The following is an 8,024-nucleotide window of genomic DNA, read 5'->3' as shown; positions in this document are numbered from 1 at the left end:
ACTGAAAAACCAAAGCATTTTGAGGAAATTTGACATGGAATAAAAATGTTTATCAGGTCAAGATCTATCTGCCCTGAAATTTTCAGATGAATCGGTCAACCTGTTGTTGGGTTGCTGCCCCTGAATTGGTAATTTTGAGGAAATTTTGCTGTTTTTGGTTATTATCTTGAATATTATTATAGATAGAAATAAACTGTAAACATCAATAATGTTCAGCAAAGTTAGATTTACAAATAAGTCAACATGACCGAAATGGTCAGTTGACCCCTTTAGGAGTTATTGCCCTTTATAGTCAACTTTTAACCATTTTTCATAAATCTAAGTTATCTTTTACAAAAATCTTCTCCTCTGAAACTCCTGAGCCAAATTAATCCAAACTTGGCCACAATCATCTTTGGGGTATCTAGTTTGAAAATTGTGTCCGATGACCTGGCCATTCAACCAAGATGGACGCCACGGCTAAAAATAGAACAGGGGTAAAATGTAGATTTTGGCTTATAACTCTGAAACCAAAGCATTTAGAGCAAATCTGACAAGAAGTTAAAATGTTAATCAAGTCAATATCTATTTGCCCTGAATTTTCAGATGAATTGGACAATCGGTTGTTGGCTTGCTGCCCTCCAATTGGTAATTTTTAAAGAAATTTTGCCGTTTTTGGTTATTATCTTGAATACTATTATAGATAGAGATAAACTGTAAACAGCAATAATGTTCAGCAAAGTAAGATCTACAAATAAGTCAACATGACCTAAATGGTCAATTGACCCCTTAAGGAGTTATTGCCCTTTATAGTCAATTTTAACAATTTTCATTAATTCGGTAAATTTATGTAAATTTTTACCAAATATTTTTCTCTGTTACTAATGGGCAAGGTTCATTATAGATATAATTGTAAGAAGCAAGAACGTTCAGTAAAGTAAGAACTTCAAACACATCACCATCACCAAAATACAATTTTGTCATGAATCCATTTGTGTCCTTTGTTTAATATGCACATAGACCAAGGTGAGCGACACAGGCTCTTTAGAGCCTCTAGTTTATTTTTAGATTCGTGAGTCACAGATGAGTCTTGTAGACGAAACATGATCTGGTGTATATACTAAATTTAGTCCTTGTATCTATGATGAGTTTATTTACTTTTACACAAATTGTGACTTGGATGGAGAGTTGTCTTATTGACACTCATACCACATCTTACTATATCTATCACAAAAAACGAAGTTCAATATTAACATGTAACGGATGACGTTCTTGTAAAGGCACAATGCAATGCTAAACTGTACACAAAACTAAATTCTATAAAGAATATTTCACTTAGACACATTTTGTTGCCTAAATTCACACACAAAACCTGGTCCAAAAAACAAATAATACAACTATGATCTAACACAAGACACATTTCCAAACTTTACACAACGCATCAATCAAAAAAGTAATTACACGAAACGCCCAGACCAATAGCAGTCAATAGATTATAAGTATTAATGTTAAATATGCTGACTTGATCATTGTTTTCATTTTATCATCGCTCACAGATATTAATTGCGTCTAAAGGATTCAGCTCTACTCACCAAAACGACTTTCAATTAACTCATCACGAATACCAGGAGTGTATTTTGTCTGCAGAACACTCATCAGTGACACTCAAACCAAACAGTTTTAACAGGCCAAATAAAGTACGAAGATCATACAGGTTCCAAAATTCCAAAAGAAACTTGGCAAATACATTTAAGTAAATCTCTTCTTGGGGTAAACTATCCTTAGCATTTCGAAAAATTTTAAGTTTTTCAAACAGTTAATTCGAGATAGAGTTGACCATCTTTAAGAAAGACAAAGGAAAGGTGACATTAGTAATCGATGAATACACTTTTTTGTGCAGATATAGATTTGAAAATGGATACATTTATTGGAGATGCATCAAGACAATTTGAAAAGGTAACCACTAAAACGAAAAAAAAACGCCCATAGAAAAAAACAAATAATGAAAAGTTGGGAAAAAATGTATAGGATTCCTACAACAAGCCCAAGTAAAATGCTAAATGCTGTCGTCTATAGAAGAAATGTGGTTAGACATCAGCAATCACTATTTCCAGGAAGATGACTATAAGCCGCTTTCAACAACCCTGGATTGAAACATAGGTTAAAGCACTCTCACGACGAAACAAAAGGAACCGAAAGAGAAGCAGATCCTCAAACAAATCAAGGGACAAGAAAAATAAACAACTTAAATTCAACAACGAAATCAGTATGCAAAAGGCTTTATATAATGAGCATATCACCAACATAATCTCACCAGCTGGCACTAGATTGCTATAAAGTTCGAAATTCTTCTGGAACTTTCTCCACAGTGAATACAAAGGAAACTGTAGAGAAGAGCCCTTGTAAGCAATATATATGACCGTACATACTCTATCAAATCTGCAAAAGCCAACACACTAAACAACAAATTATAATCTTTTTGTAAATCTGAAAGGAAGACAGCTCGCCCAATGCCAACTCACACGAAATATAAGTCAACATAAAATCGATGGATATACCAACATTCTCAGATATGATTGACATTTAAATCACAGAACCAGGTGTACTAAAACTTGAACAGATGGATAAAGTTTCTATGCACTGAAATAGCGTTAGTTTTCTTCCAAACATCCATCAACTATGGTGATACCCAAAGGAGATGGAAGAAGGCAGACATTATATTCGAGAAAGGAGCTAAGAACTGCCCAGAAAATTACAGACCTGTCTCACTATCATCTATCACCTGTAGAATACTTGAATATATCACCTCTGAAAACCTTTTCATTTTAACACACGTTAATAATGGCTTTCGTAAACACTGATCCTGTGAATCTAATCACCGTTGTCTAGGATCTGACCTAAACAGCCACAAACACTGGATAAACAGATATTAAGTTATCACTTCTTAGCAACAGGTTTTAATATGATTGACATCATCAATTGCATGTATTCAAATGCAAAGAACCACAAGTGCATGCGTTACTTACAAATATTTAAAAAAAAACACACACTTATATTCTCAGTATTATTCACCTAAATGTGTACTGCCTTATTTGTTGATTTTGGAATGTTGATATTGCAGCAGTTAGTCAGTATTCCATTGGGTACTTATTGTGCACATCTTTTACCTGACTTATTTTTGTAATCATATGAAGCATACTTAATTGACATGAATATCAATAATGTGGTCATTTTTATAAATTTCCTGTTTACCAAACTTTGAATTTTTCGAAAAACTAAGGATTTTCGTATCCAAGGCATAGAATACCTTAGCCGTATTTGGCACAACTTTTTGGAATTTTGGATCCTCAATGCTCTTCAACTTTGTACTTGTTTGGCTTTATAAATACTTTGATATGAGCGTCACTGATGAGTATTATGTAGACGAAACGCGCGTCTGGCGTACTAAATTATAATCCTGGTACCTTTGATAGCTTAAACAGAACCTTACCGAAGAAAAAAGATTCAGCAACTTGTAATTAATGTTCTTTACTTTCTACCTTAAGAAAAATTGATGATCCTCTGTCACTCAATAACCTACATTCAGGTATGAAGGATACTACCGAAAGAAGAAAGTCTGGTTCATATCTTTATTCTTTCCTCGATGTTGACACATATCACTGGTGGTAAGCGGATGGTCGTAACTAAAAGTTACGACCATCCGGAGATGGGAGACAACTCTAAGGATAAGTTTTTCTTTTCCGATTTTCGTGCACTGAAAGGTTCATTTGAACCAAACTGCTTGTTTCGTACATACTATTCGGCAGTCCGGTGATATTAAAACCAAATTTGATGCATTAAAACATTCCAATTTTCGTAAAATAGTCATTCAAAAATTCAAGCGTGATGGTCGTAACTTTAAATGTTTGATGGTCGTAACTTCAACTATAGTATTTTGGATGATGGTCGTAACCGACACAAGATGGTCGTAACTTTGAAAGATGACCGTAACTCGAGTATTTAGACAAAGTTTTATTAATGTATTTTAATTGTAAAGGTAATATACTCAGATGTAATATATGATTTGCTACAAACAATAGTATTTGTTACTCTGGTAATGATATGCAGAAATTAAGCTAGAGAATTATTAAACATACACATTTCTGATGGATTTCAAACGCTCATTTATAAGGAGCAACAGTGAAAACTAATTAACTCGCATTTATCCAAAAAGTATGTTAGGGTTGAGAATTAATATATTTTTTACTGTACGTTAAGGCATGAAATTATTAAATGCACGTGTATTCCCTTATATTTGTTTGAGTGTTTTTTATTTACGACTTTTTTTTATCTGCAATCATGTCGGCAGATGAAATTATTAAACGTACAATTCTGAACAATCATCTTTAAATCATATATTGCAGTTCTTATAAGTCTTTGAGTCTTTGTTTACTCCTTGACTTTAAATTGATATGTCTTATAAACTATTGGCCTTCAAATATTCGTCTTTAGGTCGTTCATGAGGAAATAGAATCCACAAATGCACTTCTGAGTCAGGGTTGAGTTCAATATCGTAGCTGCTACGTAGTGCTACGTAGATTTTGACGATTGAACATGTAGCTATAAACTAGTTGTTACATAGATATGGATATCAGCTACGTAGCCGCTAAGATATTGAACTCAACCCAGGATTTTATTACGTGTTGTCATTATTTTATATCGATTACATAACGATTATATATTGCTGTATAGCATTGATATTAGTTCTAAGTATTGGTACGGAATGAAAACTGAATTCATGGTGTCGCAGTGAACATTGTGTTAACCTCGAAAGTAGGAATATTTTTGATATATATTTTACACTGCTACATGCACTGAATTTAAGAGCAAAATAAAATACTAGTGTGTAGCCAGGCTTAAGCTTGTAGCCAGGATAATGTTACGAGGACTTAGGTCAAACTTAATGTACTGCGGCAACTATTACATACAAATCCCGGTATGCAGCTTGAAAAATCATGTGTAAGTTATATGTTTACATTGTATGAATGGCTACAAGCTACTCATGGACTTCGTCATTTGACATTAATGTGCACCTGATTATCAGCTTGATTTCACCAACAATATGACGTCTAAGCATCCAGGCTAAAAATAAAGCGTATGTTCTTTAACTCAGGTACGGACCTGCGAATTCGCGGGTATGCTCTAGTCTCGATAACGACCTTCATAACCTATCAATATTTTTAGCTTATTTTGACTCCTTGTTAATGCTCTTTCGACTAAATGTATCTTTCTTAAATTGAAGATTTTAAAAAAATCAACTAGTAGGTACATCCTCAAAAAGTTTATGTTTTCAATAGATGCGAATTCCAAACGGAAAAAAAATCAGGATACTGTTATTTCATGTGATGTCCAATTTGTTAAAAAATGCCGTTTCTTAAACTCATTTATTTTGTAATTAAAACAATTATTTGATACATTTTGTGCTTTTTATTTCTAACTAAGAATTATCATAACCAGAGCTGTGTTTCTTGTTTTAAAATGAATTCTCTACTTTTGAGAAATTTACATTGTTAATGAATTTAACCGCTTACATTATTTCAACTGTTTGCCTCTTTGTTAATTTTATACATTATATTTTCAGAATATATGACTGTTCATTTCATTTTGTATTGTTTCGTTCGATTCGTTCCAATTTTCTTTTATACAGGTATCCCTCTCTCTATTTAGTTTTTATTATTTGGTGAAAACAACTTCACAAATATATAATATGATATATGATATATTCATATAACAAAAGACACGTTTAGAACTCTTGAATGGTTCGGTTCAAGACATTTGCAAAATTTGGAATTTTAAAGTCAAACTTTAATCAAAATTCCCCCAAACTAATATTTGAAAACTTTTAAAATTTATGAATTATTGATAAGTGTTACATGCATTGAAATTGCTTTATTTTACATTGTATGTAAAAAATGAAAAAAATTCTTCAGAAATACATCATATTAAATACAAGTATGCATAAAATAAAAGACACGTTTAAAACTCTTGACTTGCCTTATTCGGTCTTATTTAAAACAGAGTTACGACCATCACAAATTTACGTTACTACCATCCTCAATATTTTTGTTTTTTTAGTTACGACCATCATGCTTGAATTTTTGAATGACTATTTTACGACAATTGGAATGATTTTATGCATCAAATTTGGTTTTAATATCACCGGACTGCCAAATAGTATGTACGAGACAAGCGGTTTGGTTCAAATGAACCTTTTAGTGCACGAAAATCGGAAAAGAAAAACTTATACCTAGAGTTGTCTCCCATCTCCGGATGGTCGTAACTTTTTGTTGCGACCATCCGCTTACCACCAGTGACATATGAATGACTTCCAATATGGAACAACTTTCCAACTGTCAACTTCCTATTCACTAGGACATTTTTAAAATGACAAACGTTACGCTAGTGCAAGTTCACACTATTCAAACTACATTAACAGGAGTGTGCTCCTTGCAAACAAAATCCGAGTTATAAGAACGAATGACTTATTTATCTTTTGCCACTTGATTTGGGATTCTGTCTTTTTTGTGATATTAGTTTTTAAATCGACAGAACATGTTTATGGTCACCATTAGAAATTTTACGACCGATACAATATATATCAATGTCCCGGCGACAATAGCGACATTTTTATGCGATTTAGATCTGAAGAACACCAGAGTAGTTGTCTGATCTCTAATTTTGCTTATTGTGTTCTGTGTGTTACATTTCAATGTTGTGTTCTGTCGTGTCGTAGTTCTTCTATATTTGTTGTGTTTCCTTAGTTTTAGTTTTAGATTGTCACCCGAATTTGTTTTGTTTTTTTCTTAATCGATTTATGAATTTTAAACAGCGGTATACTACTGTTGCCTTTATTTAACATTTAGTCACATTACTGGACATTATGTTCAATGTGAATATACATGTTATGAGTGTGGTACTCATTATATAAACATACTTATTTTTTAACAAAAGTACTAGTATTTCAACACTTTGTCGCAAATATATAAGCTTGTAAAGATCTTCATAATGCTAATATATAGCCTGAAATAAATCCTCTTACTCAGCTTAGAAATCATCACTTCGGTGTTGACATGCATATCAGTTATATGGTCATTTTTTGAATACTAAGATTTTCTACCTCAGGAATAGATTACCTTAGCTGTATTTGGCAAAACTTTTAGGAAAGTTAGTCCTCATTGCTCTTCATCTACGTACTATTTACCGGATTTGTAATCACATAAGCAACACGACGGGTGCCACATGTGGAGCAGGATCTGCTTACCCTTCCGGAGCACCTGAGATCACCCCTAGATTTTGGTGAGGTTCGTGTTGTTTATTCTTTAGTTTTCTATGTTGTGTCATGTGTATTATTGTTTTTCTGTTTGTCTTTTTAATTTTTAGCCATGGCGTTGTCAGTTTGTTTTAGATTTATGAGTTTGACTGTCCCTTTGGTATCTTTCGTCCCTTTTTTATTTGGCCTTTTTAACTTTTTTTTTATTCGAGTGTCACTGATGAGTCTTTTGTAGACATAACGCGTGTCTGGCGTAAATATAAAATTTTATCCTGGTATCTATGACAAATTCATTTAATAATTTCTTGTTTGCAAATGTATGAATTATTCGAAAAACTAAGGATTTTATTATCCCAGGCATAGATTTTCTTACCCGTATTTATCACAACTTTTTGGAATTTTGGGTCCTCAACCCTTTTCAACTTTGTACTTGCTTGGTTTGGAAACTATTTTGATCTGAGCGTCACTGATGAGTTTTATGTAGACGAAACGCTAGTCTGGCATATCAAATTATTAGCTTGGTACTTTTGATAACTATTCACAATTTTGAGTTAATACCTCTCACAAAAAATATTTTTTCATTAAACAGAGGATGTGTTAACGTTCGCAAGTTTTAAACAAATAAATAAAACTTTAAACCATGTAATTTTAAGACAAATGATTACAAGGTACCATTGTGTCAACAGGTTAACAAATCTAAACAGTTACGTAGCACTTCTTCTTAGTGTCACCTTAA

Source organism: Mytilus trossulus, chromosome 4 (assembly GCF_036588685.1).
Source record: "Mytilus trossulus isolate FHL-02 chromosome 4, PNRI_Mtr1.1.1.hap1, whole genome shotgun sequence".
Lineage (NCBI taxonomy): Eukaryota > Metazoa > Mollusca > Bivalvia > Mytilida > Mytilidae > Mytilus > Mytilus trossulus.
Note: the sequence above shows the minus strand (reverse complement) of the source record.